General features: G+C 42.0%; 1 long non-coding RNA gene across 1 annotated transcript; it reads right to left on the bottom strand.

The window, feature by feature from the left end:
* On the bottom strand, positions 16,133-17,854 carry LOC110430104. Its single transcript, XR_002447322.1, has 4 exons — positions 17,323-17,854; positions 16,877-16,933; positions 16,608-16,733; positions 16,133-16,479 (listed from the first exon to the last, which is right to left on the bottom strand). It is a non-coding gene; the product is annotated as an uncharacterized LOC110430104 (long non-coding RNA).

Below are 23,861 nucleotides of genomic sequence, written 5' to 3' on the forward strand. Positions count from 1 at the left end.
TACCAGCAAACCACAAAGCACCCATCAACAGTGCCGCAAACATAACCACTGCTGCCCGTTCCACCACAAATAACATAGAGCGCAAGAAGAAAAATCCTAGTGGTGAAGGATCTAGCAATCGTGCTGGTAGCCGGAAGGCTGGCAAATCCAAGGAGGCCGAATCCTCCGGTGCTCTCCCTAGGATTAGGAGGCATTTGCCCTGGCCATCCATCAAGCGTCGTGCAGGACAGTACGAGAGCAGCGATGAGAAGGATGATCCTAGTATCCTCGCTGATCTTAAATCCGAGCAAGCTAGCCTTCGCTCTGTCCTAAGGGTTTTAGAAGATGACCTAGAAGAGAAGCATACTGAGATTAGGAACCTCAGCGACGATATCAATAGGTTTTGTTTCAGGTTCAACAATAAGCTGAGGAAGGTCGCTGAAAACCTAGGTGTTGGTCGCCTCGTGCAAAATCTTTAGACCACATCTACTGCACGCTTCTCTTTGATTAGGCACAAGCATGATTTTCTTTGTTGCTTACTTTATTTCCCTTCAATAATGTAATGTGCCTTTTCAAAGTTATCAATAATATTTCTGAGTTATCATGAGCACTTGTTTTCTTTATATATTATGACTAACCATGACAGAGAAGAAAACAAGTGTGGGGGAGGGAATCTTTGAGAACTCGGTTTGCACAACCTTCTCCTCCTTCTAAAAAGTTTTTCGAAAATAAAATATTTAAAATATCGTTACCTTCAAACTCCATTTAACATGTCTCCTAGTTTCAAATTTGCTTTGCATATGGTTTAATCCTTGCTAATATCCTTGAGGTTATGAACACTTGTAGTAGGGACCCCACTTTATCTAAGTAATTGACATATGTGATATAGTAGGATGACATGATTCTTGCTAAGTTCTTACAAAGTACTTGGGATTTAATTTATCAAAAACAAAAGTTACACATGGCAAGTTTCCTTTAATGGTTTTAAGTTTCACCTACCAACGCCAAATATACTTTGATCATGATGAAACCTTCAGTCATATGCTACTTGTAGTATGTTGAGCTTTGTCAAATTGTTGTGACCCAAGCGAGATTATGGTCTTACGCCCATGATTAGAGATTCACTTACACCCACCAAATAAAGCCGACTCTACACTAAGAAGTCGCGCACAACATGCACCCTTCTATCCACCAAAAAATTTGCCAACTCTTATCCTGAGAGTTGTGCCTTAGCTTTCCACCAAATAAAAATGCCAAACTCTCATCCTGAGATTTGCGCATCCCCAAATTCACTCATTACTTTCTGTCCTCATGACATCTCTTTAATTTTCTCTGATTCCATTCATCAAGACATATGGGCTATAGTTGAAAAAAAAATTGAAAGGAAAAAAAACAAAGAGGCATAGATGGGAAAGAAAGAAAAAAAACATCACCGTCAGGAAAAAAAGAGGGAAAATATACATAAGATAGAGCCCATATGTTTTCCTCTCTCTCTCTCTTCTATCCTTCAAAATAAAAGAGAGTCATGATGCAAAAAGGAGTGACCAAAAATATTTAGAATTAGGATTTCCATCAATTCCTCAAACAATTTCCACACACTTGCACAATCTCAATCAAGGCGAAAGGCTTGTATCTCCTCGTGGTCCGGTTTTTGACTTTGCAACATATGTGCTGCAAGTATGCCCACCTTTTATACCTAACTAAAAATCCAGATAAAGCTTTTAGAGGTAGGAAGATCATAAGAAGGCATCAATCTTCTATGCCTTGGTAAGGAACCACTTACACATATGAGTGATTTGAGAGAATCATTCAAGGAATCACAAGCCATGTTTTTATTTCAAAAACTTACAAAAACCCAAGTGTCTTAAGTAAGAGCAAAGTCAAGAGGACTTGAATCCAAGCTGTTCCATATTTCAATCACCAAAGATTTATGTGGTAGACACATTGAAGTTCACAAACCCAGGTGAAGCTTGGAATAACCTGTATGCAGGCTCTTTGACAAGAATGATGAACCCATTTGGTCCTAAGTGCCTTCACTCGAGGACGAGCAAAGGACCAAGTGTGAGGGAGTTGTTGGCGACGCTTATTGTATACAAATAAATATCTTTTGATAAATAAAAATAAATAGAAAATAGGGCTTTTATCTAATCTTTCCATGAGTTTTGGTATATATGCTATTTTCAGGTATGACACGTGGAAAAGTGCAAAAGATACAAGAAATGTGCAATGCAAGAATTCGTATTTAGAAAGACGCAAAACCAACTCCAATAGAGAAAAGCCCACAAAAGATGAACTGGACCCATCCGTAACCACGAGGAGGATCAGGCCCAGAGCACAACCGACCACGCGAAGGTGGTGGCTAGGGGGGCCCACCCAGGTTGCGGGCGCAACCAGGTGCGGGCGCAACCCTGGTGGCGGTTCCCCGGCCCCACCTTCTTCTAGCAGTTGCATGGCGGCATGCATAGAACGGTTTCATCTACTACTATATTTAGATCCCGTAAACCGTCCTAGTTGAGCTATAAATAGATGGCTCCCCTCTCATTTGTAACACACACCATCATTTGGAGCAACACACCTCACATTCTACACTTGTTCTCTTTAGTTTAGTACTAGTAGTAGAGTAAGGCAAAGCTAGCAAGGAGAGCTTGTCTCCTTGGAGAATCAAGAGTGTCTTGGTATGAATACAATTATGCCTTCCTCTATGAGTAAATTCTTATATTCTTTATACAGTTATGCTTTTGATCTAGAGTATAGTCTTGTTCATATCATGATCATAGTTTATGAGCTAGTTCATAGTTCTAGCTCTATATTCTTGATATGTTCATCACAGTTCTTCATCGTTCATCAAGCTAATATGAATAGAGGAAGAACTAGGGATGAGATAATGGTTCTCTGGGCTGTAATGGTCAGCCTTAGCCGAGCCTGTCAATCCGAACGGCTGGGGTCCCGGGAGGCTAGGGGGTGTTTCCAAGTACACGGGCATGGTGCTCGGGTGTGCGGAGACCTGAGGATATGCGGGTATCCCATGGGCAGAGGGGTAGGTGGCAGGGTGGTGACAGCCCTGTCATCCTTCATATTTCGCCACGTTCGGATATTCGGTAGGAGTCATGTAAAGTCTCTATTTGCTAGCAGACCAGCTATGGAGATCTCCCCAGTATCTCAGACTTAGCTCTAACTTGTCCTTATTAGCAAGATGACTTGCTAACAGATCTGTTGTATAACTTGTATACGACCATGCCTGCTCGCGTAGTTGTTCTTTTATTCTTTGTTTTCCCTTTATTCCTTGAGGTTGCTCCGATGTGTGTCCGCTATCAAATCAACTACATACTTACCCCTGGTTATACTATGTCTACCATGCATTTCAATAAGTAATCATGTTTATAACCAAAGCTAGATGCGTTCACAATGCCTTCCTACGGGAAATTATAAATACGACACCCCTGAATACTCACGGCTTGAAATGCTACAATGATAGTTTTGTGCGCTTGCAAAGTAATTTATTCCTATAACTGAGCTATCGATTGGCGTACCTAAGTACCTTTACTTAAGATTGTAATCCTTGTGCACCCACATAGCGCCGGGCCACAGCTTTGCATATCGTAAGTAAGGATGGTTAGGAAGGCCAATCTGGCAATTCTAATCATCAGAACCAGACTGCACTTCCTCATTGGTTTATCTTTCTGAAGTGATGGTGGTTAGGTTATGCCAAGAACGTTTCTAGTGTTATTATTAAGGATGGACTAAAACTCTATCTTTAATAGTTTTGCTAAGAAAAGCCAACACCCCCCGCACACCGCACTTCCTCCGGTAGTGCGCACTTTATACTTGCCGGTCTTCCAGCCTGAGTCATACTACTAGGCTTCACGGTCGGAACGAGTTATCCGTCCAACTAAGTGTTAGGCATGCGTTCAACAAGACAAGAGGACTTACAACGATCGGTCCTTAGCTGCCACAGACGGAGTTACTACCACCTTGCAAAACTCTGCCCGGCTTAAGTCATTTTAAACTAGATTCTATTCCACGATAGCACATATAGTCAATTGTGATCCGACAACAGCCCTATCTCGCGCAGGTGACAGGATATCACCTGACTTCTACCGATTAAAGCATAGCTAAGCTGCTACTCGATCCTAACTCTACAACCAGGTAGTGGTGAAATATCTGGCCAAGGAAAGGATATAATGCAGCAAGGGTTTCATCACAACTTCTATACGTAATGCATCAATAGATATAACATAATCAAGTATGCTTTTGAAATTAAAGTGGGAGACTTAAGATGCTCCGGGGCTTGCCTTTCACGAACGAAGCTGGCTCGTGATTAGGGCACTCGACCTCCTGTTCAGGCTCCTCTTCTCCTGCTGGCTCGACCACCACTTCCTCATTGATCTCCGGGCCTTCGTGGTTCACCTGATTGAGCTCGAATGAGGCTGTCGCTTCCGATGCACCTATTGCATGCGCGATGAGTAAGAAATGTGTGCATACTAGATGATGATGAATGCTTGGTAACATGATTAGAATTTCACTAGACACTCATTTACGGAGTAACTCCCATTACATGCTCACAAAAGATGACTAACTAAACTAACAAGATTCACCAAGTTAAACCACAAACAGCAACAACCAAATAACATGGCAGCTCAAGGAACAAATCATAACTAAAACTATACAGATCCAACAAACATGAATAAGGAGATTCTGGAAAGCTTATGAAATTGTTTACATTTCATCTTTAGACATCACAGCAAGATTCACAAGTTAAACAGGTCAACTAAACAAAGTTCCAGGTTCTGTCCCAGAAACACAGAGAGCACCTAGTTCTAGAACTCATCTTGGAAGAGCCATAATTTTTAAACTACAGGACCAATTGATCCCAAATTTAAACTACAGCTAGTTCACCAAGTTTACAACATCTTTGATTTAGACAAGTCTTACATAAAACTAAGTTATCATCAAGCAAAGGTCAGATTACTCCCTTGCTGTCAAGAACAGCTATATACCATTCAATTAATTATTTGATGACATAGCAAAAACATAATTAGTGCCAACCAAGTGGCTTACGAGCACAAGCATAACTTAGGATTACAAGAACATCATATGTTAACCACTAAACACATAATAACAAGGCATTTATTAATTTAATTCTACATACCTGAGGACAGACGCGAGGCTTGACCACTGGAAAACTCGTCGACGGCGAGGTCTCGGGGACGGCAAAGAGCACCATCGTGTTCCTCACCTTATCCCATGACAATAGGTACTAGAAACCCTAACTCTACCGCACCCTAACGACCTTGCCCTCGCGAATGGTGGCACGGCGGTGGTGTGCGGCCGACCGCCGATGTCTCTGGTCGGAGACCAGACGAAAGAGGATCCCGACGAGCATCAGCATGACAAGGCGAAGCTTATGGAACAAGAACGAGAAGAAATGGTGGACTACATAGCGTTGGCCACGACACCGGTGACCACGACGGAACTCCGGCGAGGTGAGCTCGCGACGGAGAGGACAATGCAGGCTTACCGAAGATCGGCAGCCGCAGCCAACGTGACGACGGTGATGCGGGGAAGCTGGCGGAGCGCTGGGCGGAGTCGCTCGGCCGGAGATGCCGAGACGCGAGCGCGTGAGCTCGCCGAAACAGCGGCGGACGCGCGGAGAAGACGATGAGCGCGAGAGAGAGAGAGAGCCAGGGGGAGAATGGCGCTGTCCACGCGACCGGGGGCGTCGTGGCGACCTGGAGGACGCGCTGGGAGCTGACAAGCGGGACCAATGGCGATGTACGGACGCCACAGATCTGAACACGCGGCGTCACCGGTGAGATCCTCCCCTCTGACGCTGCCTCCAATCAGTTTCTGAAACCGACTGAAACTCGATCTTTGGCTTCGATTATCTCCTAATCTGATCGATGATTTTGGTAGCTAACTACTCCATGCTGTAGAGCTACATGAGGACTCAAACTTTGCTTACAAGGTCATGGCTTGGTTCGACCTAGATTTCAAACAGGAATCCATCCAAACCACCCTCGAGCAAATTGAGCAAATTCCAGACTTAGAAAAAATTCTAAGTGTTGGAAACAGCCCCAAATCTGCCTTGTGGGCTACTTTTGAGCTGGCTCTGCACATTTTCATGAGATGGCCATCAAACAACTTTTGTTTCTTATAAAATTTGTTACAACTTTGTTTTAGGAAGTTTTGACATGCAAACATTTTATGAACCACTTTTTAAAAGCCTAAGCAAAAAAGGTTTGTAGAGCCTATAAGTGAAAGTGTAACTCAGGTACTTAATTTGGAGACGTGACCAACATGAACATTGCTCGAAAAGTTGAGTTAGGCAAAGATGAACTATTTACCAAGGCATAGAACACAAACATGAGCATGGCACAAGCAACCATAAGCATAGAAAGCATATTTAAGCAAGTTAAATCATACTTTTGCATAAAATGACATGAGCCAAGGTAAATGATGATCATGATGTTCTTATGAAGATGATGATGCTCATGTCATGCATGTGAAGGATGCAACCATAACACTAGCGTGTTACAGCCCTCCCCCTTACAAAAATCTCGTCCCGAGATTTGAGAGCTTACTGATTTTCGAAGAATGTTTTGTAAACTTCTTTTAAATAGTCCTCTGTTTCCCAAGTGGCATCTTCCTCCCCGTGGTTACTCCACAACACCTTGTAGAACTTAACCACCCGATTACAAGTCACCCGCTCCTTGCGGTCAACAACTGCTATAGGCTTCTCTTCATACACCAAGTTGGATTTCAACTTGATGTCCCAAACCTCCACTCTTTCTTCCGGCACACGAAGGCATTTCTTTAATTGTGACATGTGAAAGACAGGAAAAATAGCTTGAAGCTCAACAGGTAGTTGAACCTTGTAAGCCATGTTCCCTTTTCTCTCAAGAATCCGATAAGGTCCCACATAATGGGGTGCAAGCTTTCACTTGACTCCGAATCTTTGTACACCTTTCATCGGAGACATCTTGAGATACACATGATCACCGACTACAAATTCGATCGACTTTCTCCCTTTATCAGCATAACTTTTCTGACGAGCTTCGGCAGCTTCCAGATGTTGCTGGATTGTACGGACTTCCTGCTCCGCTTCGTTCACGAAATCGGCGCAGTAATACCTTCATTCCCCGGGTTCCACCAAATTCAACGGGGTTCGACACTTCCGACCATACAAGGCTTCAAATGGAGCCATCTTGATGCTCTCTTGGTAACTATTGTTACAAGAGAAATCTGCTAACGGTGACCACTTTACCCAGGAACCTTTTGAAGAGAGAGCACATGCCCTCAACATGTCTTCTAAGGTTTTGTAACACCCCAGGTGTTTGTCACTTGCTAAGTACTAGGTTTGAGCTCAAACATGACAAGTTCAATGGTAATAAAGAGGTCAAAGTCAATCTATGAAAGAAAACTCCAACTTGGGCTTGGTGTATGCAACCTTGCTTGCATATATGCCTTTTTAAAAGGTATGCTTTGATGATGCTAAAGGAACCTTTCCATGTGTCTCATATCTGTCCCAATCTATGTTGGTCTCTGGAAATGTTTGGTGAAGTTTGGAATCAAGAAGTCACGTGAAATGATAAGTTATATCCTTGTTGGAATGACTCTATTAAGGAAATGGAATCATGGGTCACCAACCAAACCTTGCAAACTTGCTCATATGACACTAGATGAATTATACAACAAAAGTCGTGAAGGGTTCATGTTGAGCTTATGTCAAGAAAATGCTTCAATTGGCCTAAAATCCTATTTGGAGCTTTATCGGGTTACTACTTTGACCAAAGTGAAAGATTGACCTCTGTTGCAGTTATGAGGTTTGACCCTAAATGAAAGTTGTAGTATTGCTTCTGTAGAACAAACTTTATTTAAGGATCAAGAGCTAGTTTGGTACCTATCCTAATCAAATTGAGCTCTCAAGAATCAATTCAGTGCTGATTTGCTACCTCCATATTTTGGCTAAGTCCCTGAAAGTGACAGCAGTGAGTTAGCTCCTTCATGACATTTTATTATCCAAATTCTTATGGTAACTCAATTAGATTCCTTAATATGAGTTGGACTACTCTTCTTGATGAAAGCAATGGATCAAGTATCATCAAATTTGGAGTTCATTTGGGTATCTAAAAGTAGCTCCCAAAACAGCAAAAAGTTATTTTATCGCTAAACGGACGTCGACCCGTTGGCATGCCGCGTTCTCGTATTTTTGTAAAGCAACTCAAGCTGGTCCAAGAATAAAAGTTGTGGATAATTATTTGGAGAAGAGCATACAAAAAGTTGCATCAAGTTTGACATGATTTGGACCATCAATTCTTGGTTTTGCTAATCACCGTCAATACGTTGACACTCGTGACTTGGCATCTAATTATCTCTTAATCTGTTGGTCTAATGATCTTGGTGTCTTAATCAAAGTTGGAGAGCAGGCCGAGGTGAGCAAACTTTGTTTTTGGCCCATCTCCAAATTCGGCACGTAGGAAGCCCAAAAACGCGTTCCACCTGAGCCACACCGTCGCGCGCCACGTGCTCGACAAAATACCTCAAAGGACGACGCGTGTCCTGCGCGTGGTCACCATGCACGGCCCTGCGCCCCACCTCCCCTGTCCTTGCTGCTTCGATGGCATAGAGCCGCCGAGGCGCCCTCCACTCCGTTCGCTCACTCTCTGGGCTTCCCCACTCCTCCCTGCTCGCCCTCTCTCGCACATCTTTCGCTCTGGAGCTTGCCATGGCCAGCAGCAGCCATGGCCGCGGACAGAGCTCTCTGCCATCGCTGCTCTCCCTATTGCGCTTGGTTAAGCCTCAGGCTGGAGATGTCCCAGCGTCCACCACGCCTTCCTCCTCCTCCTGCGCATGCTCGCCTGGCCCATGGAAGCCGAAGCCGCGCCGGTGTTGGGCCACCATCGCTGCAGCCGCCGGCATCCATGGCTAAGCCACCCTAGACAACCACGGCGTGGGCCGCGGGCACCACGGGGTGCGCACGGCCTCCCTGATCCTCCCCCGCCACTTCTTCGTCGCCAACGAGGCGTCAGCCGGCCGGAGCAGAAACCTCCGGCGAGGTCCTCTGTTTTTGGCGGCCAGGGACCTCGTGTTGAAATATGAAACAACTCAGGGTTCCAGATGCGAAGCTAAGACTCATATGAATAGTGCGTTTGGACTGCGGTTGATTTGTGGAAAACTTAGGGTTCCTGGTGCAAAGTCGTTTTCCTTTATCTTTTGTTTTTGCAGATTTCGTGCATCAAATTTGGAAATGCATAGTAAATTCTAGAAAAGTCGTAAAATAGCAAATGTGGACTTTTTGGAATCCTTGTGAAATTCTCTATGCAGTAGATCTATAATATGGCATGGTTTAGTTTGACGTTTTAGTCGTAAAAATAGATTTATGCAGTTAGGTTTTAATTCCTTGTTATATTTGTCTTTTTCATAAATGCTGTGTTGTTGCCCAAATAAATGTGAAAATATTGTGACATGCTTTTCATATGATATTTGATGACTGGTAAAAGTTTTATGAATTTAGGAACAATAGATTAAGAGTTATAAAAATAACAAGTACCCTGTGTTCCTTTGCTCCTATTCTGAGTGGATCTGCATGTTTGTATTGTTTGGCTCAGTTAAGTTGTGAATCTTGCCTGGATGAAAATATATAAGTTTTAGTAATTTTCATAAGCTTTCCAAAAAGATAAATAGCATAATTTTTGGTTAAGCACATGTTTAGTTATAGTGGTTTAAATTACTGTTGCAGTTTCTGTCTAAACCCAGACAGGGTTGCATTGTTTGTAATGTAAGACCTTGTTAGTTGTAGATTTAGCTCTAGATGTTTATAACAAAGTTGTTCACAATTAGATAAGGTTTCTAGAAAGTATATAAACATAATTTATGGACATGTGAAACTCAAGTTACGGCTGTTTAATGTGGCATGACAGATTCTGTCTATGTTTTAGATAGAGATGTCTTTATGGGATTAATTGACCTTGTTAACTCTAGATTCATATTTAGATGATAATAAGAAAGTTGTAGGTAACTTTATGAGCTTTCCAAAAATATAAGAATCATGTTGGCTGGAGGTATACAACTCCGGTTATGCTGCTTTGAATTGCCTATCAGTTTTCTGTTTGTAATTATACCCCTACTGTTTGGGCAGCATGAGCAGTTTTGATTGTGCAATTAATTCCATGATATAAATGATGTTTTCTGTGAAACTTGTATATAGAAAAGATGTAGATAACTTAATAATATATCTTGTTGTAAAGTTTCATGTCATTTGGCTAAGTGGTTTGTGAGTTACAGTAGTATGAAGTTCGTCCTTTGAATTGCTTGTTCTCTGGAAATTCCTGGACCAGATTATATGGTCATGCATGTTTGATTTGGTTAACTTGTTAATCATACTGATATGATTAAAGATGAATTGTAGATAATTTTATATTCTTTCCAGAATGTCCAATTGCATAGTTTTTTGAGTTGTGTAACTCCAGTTATGATTTAATTACTGAGTTGCTGCATGTATATCCAGAGTTTGCTGAAAATGTATGAATGCTTGATTGCTTACTTTGTGTATACTAAGTGTGACACATGTCTTTAGTGGTGATTAAACAATATACTTGTGACCTTATATAACGTGTGCCATGCTTGATATGTTGCTATCCATATTTGGTTGTGTGATGCTAGTTAAATAACGTTAGATGCATGTGTCTTGAATACTTTTATGTGATGCATGTTGTGTTATTATTCTTTATATTCATGCACTTGCATCTTGCATCTCATCTAGGTGCGCTAGATGAATCACGTGAAGGTCATGATGTCGAATCAAACTCAAAGATGGTGTTTGGTGGACCTCTCCCAAAGGTGGAAGGACAAAGCAAGTGTTGTGACCTTAGATGTCACCAAGACGGAGCAACTAACTGAATTGACTCAGTGTTAATCCCAGGCAAGCCCCGGAGCATTATAAGTCTCCCACTACTTTTGAATGCAGTTGAGAATATATGTTATATATGTATTGTTGCATTAAGTATAGGAGTTGGGTGAAACCCTTGCTGCATATAACACTCCTTGTCCAGCAAATATACCTATAACCCTATGTAGATTCAGGATCGAATCTAAATGCTTAGCTATGCTTAGACCGGTAGAAGCCAGGTGATGTCCCGTCACCTGAGCGAGATAGGTGGACACCTGAAAAGGTTGGCTATATATGCTATCATGGAAATAACCAAGTGATGAGGATGAATAATTGGAGACCGGGCGGGACGATGGTAGAGAAGTAACAAGACATGGAGGTCTTGGGTGCCTATCTATCCCCGCCTGCGTCGATTAAGGACTGATCGTTGACGGCCCTCTTGTCATGTTGAACGCATGCCCCACACTTAGCTGGAAGGATAAGTCGTTCCGACCGCGAAGCCTGAGCACTATCCGGGCCGGGAATCGGCCCGATGTACGCGCTGTATTGGTGATGGTTGAGGAGAACGACGAGGGCGCGGCGCGCAACCTTGGTATACCTTGGATACCTCGGTCGCCGGAACGGTCCTCGGGTACGGGCGGTGCCTGTCGAACCCGCGAATTGGTCCTGGATAGTGCAATATGGTGACCTGTAGCTCACTTTGGCCGGTGAGTGTGGTTTGTGTGGGGAATAACTCGCCAGCTGGTTAGAAATCGATTCGAATCGCCATCGCTCCTGGACAGTGAGCACTTGACTTGAGCTTCGTCATCGTAGTAATGTTTATGGAACACTTGGATGGTTATGGTATGATGATGTTGGAAATGCCACATCAAATATGGGTACTATTGTTGAATCTTAATCAAGTGATTGCTTTAGTACAGGTGCTAATCTAGATGATAGGTTAATGATTATTAACTTGAGCTAAATACCTGAAAGGATTACTTAGTTGCAACTTAAGCTTTTTATGCAAAAAGTGTTGTCAAGCTAGCTCCACCAATAAAGCCTTGCATACTCCTTGGTGTCATATTATTTCTGGTTTATGACGGGTAAGTCTAGCTGAGTACCTTCTCGTACTCAGGGTTTGTTCCCACTTGTTGCAGGTTGTGATGTATCATGGCTACTGCAAGAGTTGGATGACTCCTACCATATTAGAGGAGTAAGATCATGGGCATGATCCTTCTTAGTTACCTTATCTATGTTGCTTTTGTTGGAGTTGACCTGGATACTGGCATGTATTTGAAATAAGGGCAATATTAGTTTCAAATTACTTTGCTTCCGCTACTTTTCAACTTAAGTTGTAATAACTATCTTGAACTCCGATGTATATCAAACTACTTGTGAAATGGATGTAACATGTGTCTTGTTATGTTGAATCACTACGATCTTGGCTTGTAAGATGGTTGGTTTGAAATCCCTCGTGATTTCATGGACTACCGGGTTTATGAGAGTTCGATTATGTTAAAGCAACTGCTTTGGCAGGAGTTTTTCATAGTTGATCTCTTGTAAATTGGGCGGTTCTGTTACAGCTGGTATCGGAGCAAGGTTCAACATTAAACTTGTCATATGTGTATTTAAAACAAAAGATTTTTTTTTATAAAATCAGTTTTTTTACAACGTATAGCTATTATAGATAAAGGTGTGTTCAAATCTAAAAAGTTTTTATCTAAGTATGCCAGTGGTCATTTCCTTTATGCCCAATTAAGGACCTTTAGGTGGCTTATTTAATTACTAACTTGGGGGTTTATGCATCATATTTCTATTTCGTTGCTCATACGGCGTGCAATAGTATGAGTGCCATTCATTTGAATGGTAATGTATGGATCATTTCTTCCTCTACGCCTCGGTAAGTGTGAGCTGTGAGAGCATGATCGGATACACCGCCGATCTAGGGAAGTGCTTTTGGTACTGGATCATGTGCACATTTTACATGTGCCTATGAAAAGGTATCGCATGATGGGTGATTCTGTCCTTAGAGGCGATGCCGTCACTAGGACGATGATGTGGGTAGTAGCACTACACATACAGGTATGGGGATACACGTGTGTGGAGCGCATAGTTTTTTAATCTTGTACTGCATGTTTCATACTGTGGGTGGGCTGAAATGAATTTTCTGCAGGTACACTAACCACGAATGCGTAAATTGAATATTACGACTAGCTATATGGCGACAGTGTACGTGTTATGCCACCGACATAGAACGTGATTGCCACCTTAGGCTGGCAATTTTGTGAGAACGAATAGGACGAAGCATGCATCCTCTTGATTGTTTCCTTATGTATGACTGTGCTTCTCTCACCCTTGTTCCAGTAATAAATAACTTGTGAATCAATGTGTGTCATCTTGCTTGTGTGGAGTTAGATGAAATGTTTTGCTCCATGTTGCTTGAATGGCTATTATTGAAAATAAGGTGTGATTAGCTTTGTTTTGCCCGTGTTGTGGTTGATCTGTGCACCCTGTCAGTATGATGCACATCTCTAAGATGACTAGTCTTTTAAGCATAAGTTAAAAATTTGTTCTCACAACTGGAGAACAAATATGCACCTTTCTAGTAAAAGAAAGTAAAAGATAAAAACACCTTACCATCATGTTTTGTATGTTCAGGTGTACTAGTGTTGCTTTAGATGACTGCTTGTTATCTGCAGAACTTTGTGCTTAGTAATGATTGTTGGAGATAGTGTGATTCATGTTCTCACATGTTTGTTTAAAACCATGATGCATGAGTAGATGTGTTGTTAATCAGGTAGTGTCGTAGTTGTTACCTTTTTGTCCTTAGTAAGCATGCGAGTGTTGAAGAGCCTTATCTTAGAATAACACTCATGTCACTTTAATCTCATGGTTGTTTCCAAGTAGATTCCAATGATAAAGAGCTTGAGTTTGTGCATGGTTGTTAGCTCTTGAATGTTGTGTATCCATCTCCTAATCTGTGTATTGACTCAATCTTTCAAATCTCAATCGTTTTATCTCCAACTCTAATTAGTCTCTAGGCGTTTATCCGTCCTAATCTCATGTGATCTATGTTCTCTAGTACTATGTTTTAATCACTTCCTTGTGAACCTCTAATCTCATGACTATCTCAGTTGATACCCCCTCTTTTGCAAAGTGCTCGCTGCTATGCAACCCAATTTTTACCATGAGAGATTTCCTTTGGGTTGTATGTTCAGTAATGGTGCCTTGGTTAATGATTTATGGTGCCGTGACGAAACCGAGAGCCCCTTGTGGCGGCCGACACATGGTTGTGCTGCTCGGCACGCACTGGTATCGTTGATTGCTAGCCCGGCTCTATTATAGAACTACACCAATGTGTCATCTCATCATGAGTTTGTCCTTAATTGTCTATCCAAATTTGATCAAAAGATCCTTACTTCATGCACAAGTAAGAGAACTCCCTATGAAGTTACAAAGAGGATTACCTTTGAAGAATGGGTCACTGACATAAACATTAATGGACTGCACGAGATGGTAGACAAGTGACACCATTTAACTATCCCTGCAATGATGATGGCCATTTAATGAGCAACATTGGTCATCCACGCCAAACCAAAAGGACACACGACACTTAATGTTGGACAAGTTATCTGTTGAACAAGCATCGATCATCACCATTGTGCTTATGATCTAGTTTTCCTAAGTCTTGACCTTTATGTGCATCGGGGTGATACGACTAAAGTCAACCATCTTTATCATGAATCCTTATCTCCTGGCTTTGAGGGTGACTAATGGTTAGGCGTCAACCGCAATTGTTGTGGTTAAGTGTGGAGCTTTGGAAACTTTAGTGCTGAGAGCCAATTTATTGGTTGCTAGTAACAAGGCTAATCTCAAGCAAGGAAATGATGGATTGATAGCCATGAAGGATATATTCCATCAAATAGTGAATCAAACTTTGGAGTTAAGAGATGTCTTGTCAGTCCGGAACACTGTCGTTTCAGCATCGAACAAGTTTAGTATGTATATGTTCTGCCTACACAAATGGTACCTCTTTGAACTGATTTTTGGTCAGAGGTTAGAAGACTCATGGATCTGTATTTCTACCAAATTTCAGGGGGATGTGAGTGATAATTGGTGAAATATGAACCAAAACCCAAAAGGGGTAGAAATCTACAATCTCAGTTTTGATATGGATCATCCTTTGCGTAGAAAGTGGTGTTTGTTTTGGTGCCATGGATTACATTGTGGGCAATGTCTTGCTGCATAGATAATGCTTATATGCTGAAATAAGATTCTTTGTACCCATTTGTGCCAGTGCAAATCAAAAAAATGTTTTGAAAGGTGTCAGTCAATAGATTTTCAATATCAGAGCTACCGACTCATCTTAAAAAGGAAACCTCAAAAACAAAAGTAGTTCCCTTGGGTTGTTTTTTTCTATGGTACAAGTCAACCTAACTCTTATGCAATTGCATCATGAAGAAAGGTCATGCTTAACCTACTTGGTGGTAAACTATTTCTTTAGTTGGTTGAACACTTGCAACTGTTGGAGACATATAGGCCCCACTATCATCCTTTGTCAGTAGTGGTTATCCAATTCTTACATGCCTTGGTTACCTTCTATGTGTTACCCAATAAGTTACATCTGATTCAACCCAGATAACTGTTGTTGTTTGGATACAAGACACTACTAGGCATCTGCTCATCAATGACGTTTCACTTTCGTCACAGAAAACTCCAAAATCGTCACTAAACTTCATCTGTGACGAATTTGTGACGAAAAGTCGTTCGTCATGGAATGAGCGTCATAGATTGACTACCGTGACGAAATGCATAATTTTGTCATAGATGTGCATTCAATATATGACGAAATATGTACCGTCACAGAAGTGAATCCATTCTATGACAAAATATTTTCATCATGGATGTACGTTGCTTTCGTCATAACATGTTGTCCCATTAGCCTAACAGACGGCGTTTGCCACGTTGGCAGCTGACATGTCTGCTGACGTGGCAGGCCACATGGCATGACACGTGTCGTGCGGACGTGGACCCGACACGTGTCACGCTGACATGGCACTTGACACGATTCATGCTGACGTGGCAAACGACACGTGTCGTGCTGACATGGCCACTTGCTGACGTGGCGTGGGACACGTGTCGGCTTCGTTGGCTGCCACATGTCATTTTTAAATGGGGCCACATGGCATCCTGTGATTTGTTATCGTTTTCGTCACAGATCATATTATGCGATCGTCACAGAACATAAAATAAAATCATCATAGAAGTGAACTCTTCATCACAGGAATGAAACATGCATTTTTTAATAACATTGAAATGACTAAGAGATTCCACAAAGTGGCAACATAAATTATTGCATAACTCGCTTAACATCAGTACGTGACTCACAACTAACTTACATCAGTAGCAAGATAACTACATCAGTACTTAACATCAGTACTTGACTCACAACTCAACAACAACACTACTAAACTAGGGCCACAGGCAACCACCAGCAACACCACTGTCATTTCTGTTCAGTGAAGATCACAACAATTTGCCACTAAGATCACAGCAAAATCATGTGCAGGTACTTGTAGAGAAAGCTTCAGACCTTATTGTTGCTGCTACCCAAGTTGAAAAAGTAGTACCTGTACAGAATAGAAGTATAATCAATAGTGATAATACACATAGATTGGAACAAACATTGATTTGAAATGAATAAATTACAACATGTCTTTTTTTATAACACGGTTTACATCAAATATGAGTCACATACACAGTTGAGCGTAGCTTAAAGCTTCTGCTCTTGGAACTGTGTGAGGTTGCTTTCTGCTACTGTTCGAAGGTTAGCATCTGGAGATTGAGCAGCTAGTAGAACCTGAGTGATATCCATAGTTGTATCCTGCATAAAAAAATAACAGTGTTATAGAGCTCCCATACATCCAGATTAACCTTCTGCTAGACCTTCACATGGATAGAAGAAATGATAGAATATGACAGAAATTGTCCAAAAATGGAAACAATGAAACTACAGTTTCGTCTTACCTGTCAGTCGCCGACGTCGCAAGGTCCTAGGACAAGTCCCGCAGCCGGAGGAGCTCCCTGGCCAGATGCACAAATTGATGCAGTTTAACTTATAATCTTATAATACAACCAGGTTGTAATTTGTAGTGCATAATTTTTTCAAATGCTCGTGCATGCATAGCACTTCGCATCAAAGCTCTAGCGTTCATAACAGTTGCAGAGGACGAACAATAGGTATATGGTGAACTCAGAAATAAAGCATCCCAAATTTTCGAACCCAATTAAGTAATTGTATTCATAAATTAAACAAATCGTGTCCTATCATCTGCAACGCGAATCATAGTAGCAGAATAGCAGACGATTGATTGGAGCTGGTTCAGGATTCACTGGAGCTAGCCCGTTTCCCCTCAATACACCCACGAACCGAAGCACCGAACCTGAACCCACCAGGAGATAGAAGTTATTACCTCCGTGATGACACTTGCGACTCCCTGGCCGCCGACGGTAGATCTGGACTCGCCACCACCGTAGGTGCCGCGCTTCCCGTCGATCCGAGCTCCAGGCCCCGCGCTGCCGCCGGAGGAAACCGGTGCCGCTGCGTGGCTGGAGGAGTCGCGCCCTGCGTCGATCTGGGCTACAGGCCCCGCGCTGCCACCGGAGGAACACCGTGCCGCTGCGCGGTTAGTGGAGTCACGCCCTGCATCGATCCAGGCTCCAGGCCCCGCGCTGCTGCAGTGCGGGCGGAGGGACCATGCTCCATCGAAGGTACCAGGGGCCGCGCCGTCAAAGGAGCCACACCCTTGCTCGATCCGCGCGTGCGAGAGAGAGACACAGGGGCGAGGGGCGTGGTGAGGATCGAAGGGGCTGGGCAGCGCGGTGCGGCGAGGAGCGCGTTCAGCGAGAGGACGATGGAGCGACGCGGCGAGAGGATGAGGGAGCGGCGCTCTGCCTGGCAGGGGAGAGGAGAGAACGGCGGCTGAGGTTGAAGAGAATGAATTTAGTCTAGGGTTTCCAAAGGGGTCTGTTTTATACTTCGTGGGCACAACGAAGACCGTTGTATCACGAATCAATGGTCAGCATTGACGGGCCGAGCATAGTAACGGGCTCATTTTAAGGTTTAGGCCCACTACCTGGTGTTATTTTCATTTTTTATTTCTAGTAAAATTCATAATTATTATTGTAATAATTTTTTATAAACTGTATAAATGAATTTAAACAGAAATTTTGTCAACTAAAACATTATATGAAAGAATAATTGCGCTCACATCTAGAAATCTCCAAAAAAAATTAAGTGTTTTGTAGAACATTACTTAAATTACTATTTCAATGACTCTAATAAAAAATTAATAAATTATAAATTGGTCTAAAAATTCTAAGAATTAGTTTAGGGGCATAATTTGAGTATATAATACTGCCATAAAATTTTGAAAACATTTTAACAAAGTGGGACTATACCTTGATCACAAATAGATATATCCCTCACATAGTTTCATAAACAATAAGAGAGATACATACAATTTGTGACCAATGTTACTATCTCTTTGTCAAATGAAAATATGACCAAAATAAAAATTGTAGATCTTTATTAGCTCTACAACTTTTATGTTCATGACTTTTCGAGCTGAAATCATTTACTACTTCAAGATGTAGTTTGTAGTTGCCATTTTTGGAAATCCAAATTTTAAATTGATAAAACAAATTCACATGTATATATGCAAAAAAATTCAAAACAAATCACACATACACATGCATATATATATATATAATATATATATATATATATACACACACACAAGAAGAAAACCTGAGGACGCACGGTGAGGATTCAAAGTTGGGCCGCACGATGTCGATCACCTGGGGACGCACGACGACGATCAGCTGGGACGCACGTGACGATCACCTGGGGACGCACGTGAGGACACTTGAGGATCACCTGCTAGGGATGCACACGTCGGCGGTGATCACCTCCTAGGGTTGCACGCGTCGGCGCCGATTACCTGGGCACCCTATACATGCACGTAGCCGCCAGGAACGAGCTTGCGCGATGGTTTCTCTGCACCTCGCGCATACGTAAAAGTGACGATGGATCATGGGTATAGGGCCCATTAAGTCAGATGGATTAAAAAAATCTGTGTACAAATAAACAAACATGTGTCATAGAAACAAAAAAAGCTTCATTGGTCTGGTGGTAAAGGTAGCACCCTCTAAATCAACAAGTTGTAGGTTCAAACCCCCTTTGGAAGATTTTTTAATTTTTTGGGAAATAAAAAAGGGAGTTCGGTTTAATAACTAAACAAATAAAGCAACATACAAGACTATAGCACAAATGAGTGAGTGGTCTGGTGGTAACTCACCTGTTCTTGCAACAATAGGTTGTGGGATCCAAGATCCCATGGAACGTGTTTTTTTTGCCAAATAAAATAAAAACCAGAGTCATGGCCACATCAGACGTGGGGCCCGCTGGCCGGACCACGCCACCACATCAGCGAGGCAGGGACCGCTGGTGGAATCCTGTCGCCACGTCAACAGGGTGGGACTTCGGCATCACGTTATGACGGTGGGACCCGCCGGTAGGGACCCACTTGTGGGACCATGACGCCACGTCAACGACGTGGGACCAACAGGTGACACCATGGTGCCATGTCATGCCTGTGGGACCCACTATTGCCAACAATCTATGATGATTTAGTTATGATGATCAATGAAGTTGTTTCCATTTTCGTCACTGTTCTTCGTGCCAAAGCTCCGCCACTTGTCAACCATGACGAAGCTACTAATTTCGTCATCGAATGACCTAAATCTGTGACGAAAATAGTAAGCGTCATTAGTGATTCGTCATTGATGAACACATTTCTAGTAGTGAAGAATCCCATTAAAGTAAATGATCATGGAAGGCATGAAACCAACAGAGTCAGCTATCACATTCACTGTTCTCTTAATCGGGTGGTCAGTACAATGTTGTCATCAGAGAAAAGGACCTACAAGTGTGGGAAGTTATAATTCAACCATTTTGGTAGAGAACTGCTTTTCAAATCTTGTGAATGAGCCTGGAATCAGTATAATGAGCAACCCTTAGAAGCTTGTGACATAGTGTAAAGTTCATATGGCTTGCATTAGTTTCACTAAAGAAGCTAATGGTACAAGTAGCTCCTTAGGCTCTAAACAATCAGAAACAAAGTACATGGAACAATGTTGTCTTGGATTCCTCCCAAGGTAGTGCTTCAGTGGAGTCAAACAAAAAGGGAGTTTCTCTGGATAAAGGTTTACTATGAAGGGCAAGTATCAGAAAATGTTTGGATCAAGTTAGCTTCTCTGATGTTCTAAGCTAAGTCGCCCACTGCTATCGCTAATGTTGGAAAAATGCGTGACATTGTTTTCTTCCCTTGAAAGTCTTTTGCACCGAATCTCGGGACGAGATTCTTTTAAGGGGGAAAGGCTGTAACACCCCAGGTGTTTGTCACTTGCTAAGTACTAGGTTTGAGCTCAAACATGACAAGTTCAATGGTAATAAAGAGGTCAAAGTCAATCTATGAAAGTAAACTCCAACTTGGGCTTGGTGTATGCAACCTTGCTTGCATATATGCCTTTTTAAAAGGTATGCTTTGATGATGCTAAAGGAACCTTTACATGTGTCTCATATCTGTCCCAATCTATGTTGGTCTCTGGAAATGTTTGGTGAAGTTTGGAATCAAGAAGTCACATGAAATGATAAGTTATATCCTTGTTGGAATGACTCTATTAAGGAAATGGAATCATGGGTCACCAACCAAACCTTGCAAACTTGCTCATATGACACTAGATGAATTATACAACAAAAGTCGTGAAGGGTTCATGTTGAGCTTATGTCAAGAAAATGCTTCAATTGGCCTAAAATCCTATTTGGAGCTTTATCGGGTTACTACTTTGACCAAAGTGAAAGATTGACCTCTGTTGCAGTTATGAGGTTTGACCCTAAATGAAAGTTGTAGTATTGCTTCTGTAGAACAAACTTTATTTAAGGATCAAGAGCTAGTTTGGTACCTATCCTAATCAAATTGAGCTCTCAAGAATCAATTCAGTGCTGATTTGCTACCTCCATATTTTGGCTAAGTCCCTGAAAGTGACAGCAGTGAGTTAGCTCCTTCATGACATTTTATTATCCAAATTCTTATGGTAACTCAATTAGATTCCTTAATATGAGTTGGACTACTCTTCTTGATGAAAGCAATGGATCAAGTATCATCAAATTTGGAGTTCATTTGGGTATCTAAAAGTAGCTCCCAAAACAGCAAAAAGTTATTTTATCGCTAAACGGACGTCGACCCGTTGGCATGCCGCGTTCTCGTATTTTTGTAAAGCAACTCAAGCTGGTCCAAGAATAAAAGTTGTGGATAATTATTTGGAGAAGAGCATACAAAAAGTTGCATCAAGTTTGACATGATTTGGACCATCAATTCTTGGTTTTGCTAATCACCGTCAATACGTTGACACTCGTGACTTGGCATCTAATTATCTCTTAATCTGTTGGTCTAATGATCTTAGTGTCTTAATCAAAGTTGGAGAGCAGGCCGAGGTGAGCAAACTTTGTTTTTGGCCCATCTCCAAATTCGGCACGTAGGAAGCCCAAAAACGCGTTCCACCTGAGCCACACTGTCGCGCGCCACGTGCTCGACAAAATACCTCAAAGGACGACGCGTGTCCTGCGCGTGGTCACCATGCACGGCCCTGCGCCCCACCTCCCCTGTCCTTGCTGCTTCGATGGCATAGAGCCGCCGAGGCGCCCTCCACTCCGTTCGCTCACTCTCTGGGCTTCCCCACTCCTCCCTGCTCGCCCTCTCTCGCACATCTTTCGCTCTGGAGCTTGCCATGGCCAGCAGCAGCCATGGCCGCGGACAGAGCTCTCTGCCATCGCTGCTCTCCCTATTGCGCTTGGTTAAGCCTCAGGCTGGAGATGTCCCAGCGTCCACCACGCCTTCCTCCTCCTCCTGCGCATGCTCGCCTGGCCCATGGAAGCCGAAGCCGCGCCGGTGTTGGGCCACCATCGCTGCAGCCGCCGGCATCCATGGCTAAGCCACCCTAGACAACCACGGCGTGGGCCGCGGCCACCACGGGGTGCGCACGGCCTCCCTGATCCTCCCCCGCCACTTCTTCGTCGCCAACGAGGCGTCAGCCGGCCGGAGCAGAAACCTCCGGCGAGGTCCTCTGTTTTTGGCGGCCAGGGACCTCGTGTTGAAATATGAAATAACTCAGGGTTCCAGATGCGAAGCTAAGACTCATATGAATAGTGCGTTTGGACTGCGGTTGATTTGTGGAAAACTTAGGGTTCCTGGTGCAAAGTCGTTTTCCTTTATCTTTTGTTTTTGCAGATTTCGTGCATCAACTTTGGAAATGCATAGTAAATTGTAGAAAAGTCGTAAAATAGCAAATGTGGACTTTTTGGAATCCTTGTGAAATTCTCTATGCAGTAGATCTATAATATGGCATGGTTTAGTTTGACGTTTTAGTCGTAAAAATAGATTTATGCAGTTAGGTTTTAATTCCTTGTTATATTTGTCTTTTTCATAAATGCTGTGTTGTTGCCCAAATAAATGTGAAAATATTGTGACATGCTTATCATATGATATTTGATGACTGGTAAAATTTTTATGAATTTAGGAACAATAGATTATGAGTTATAAAAATAACAATTACCCTGTGTTCCTTTGCTCCTATTCTGAGTGGATCTGCATGTTTGTATTGTTTGGCTCAGTTAAGTTGTGAATCTTGCCTGGATGAAAATATATAAGTTTTAGTAATTTTCATAAGATTTCCAAAAAGATAAATAGCATAATTTTTGGTTAAGCACATGTTTAGTTATAGTGGTTTAAATTACTGTTCCAGTTTCTGTCTAAACCCAGACAGGGTTGCATTGTTTGTAATGTAAGACCTTGTTAGTTGTAGATTTAGCTCTAGATGTTTATAACAAAGTTGTTCACAATTAGATAAGGTTTCTAGAAAGTATATAACCATAATTTATGGACATGTGAAACTCAAGTTACGGCTGTTTAATGTGGCATGACAGATTCTGTCTATGTTTTAGATAGAGATGTCTTTATGGGATTAATTGACCTTGTTAACTCTAGATTCATATTTAGATGATAATAAGAAAGTTGTAGGTAACTTTATAAGCTTTCCAAAAATATAAGAATCATGTTGGCTGGAGGTATACAACTCCGGTTATGCTGCTTTGAATTGCCTATCAGTTTTCTGTTTGTAATTATACCCCTACTGTTTGGGCAGCATGAGCAGTTTTGATTGTGCAATTAATTCCATGATATAAATGATGTTTTCTGTGAAACTTGTATATAGAAAAGATGTAGATAACTTACTAATATATCTTGTTGTAAAGTTTCATGTCATTTGGCTAAGTGGTTTGTGAGTTACAGTAGTATGAAGTTCGTCCTTTGAATTGCTTGTTCTCTGGAAATTCCTGGACCAGATTATATGGTCATGCATGTTTGATTTGGTTAACTTGTTAATCATACTGATATGATTAAATATGAATTGTAGATAATTTTATATTCTTTCCAGAATGTCCAATTGCATAGTTTTTGGAGTTGTGTAACTCCAGTTATGATTTAATTACTGAGTTGCTGCATGTATATCCAGAGTTTGCTGAAAATGTATGAATGCTTGATTGCTTACTTTGTGTATACTAAGTGTGACACATGTCTTTAGTGGTGATTAAACAATATACTTGTGACCTTATATAATGTGTGCCATGCTTGATATGTTGCTATCCATATTTGGTTGTGTGATGCTAGTTAAATAACGTTAGATGCATGTGTCTTGAATACTTTTATGTGATGCATGTTGTGTTATTATTCTTTATATTCATGCACTTGCATCTTGCATCTCATCTAGGTGCGCTAGATGAATCACGTGAAGGTCATGATGTCGAATCAAACTCAAAGATGGTGTTTGGTGGACCTCTCCCAAAGGTGGAAGGACTAAGCAAGTGTTGTGACCTTAGATGTCACCAAGACGG

The sequence above is a fragment of the Sorghum bicolor genome, chromosome 9 (assembly GCF_000003195.3).
Source record: "Sorghum bicolor cultivar BTx623 chromosome 9, Sorghum_bicolor_NCBIv3, whole genome shotgun sequence".
Lineage (NCBI taxonomy): Eukaryota > Viridiplantae > Streptophyta > Magnoliopsida > Poales > Poaceae > Sorghum > Sorghum bicolor.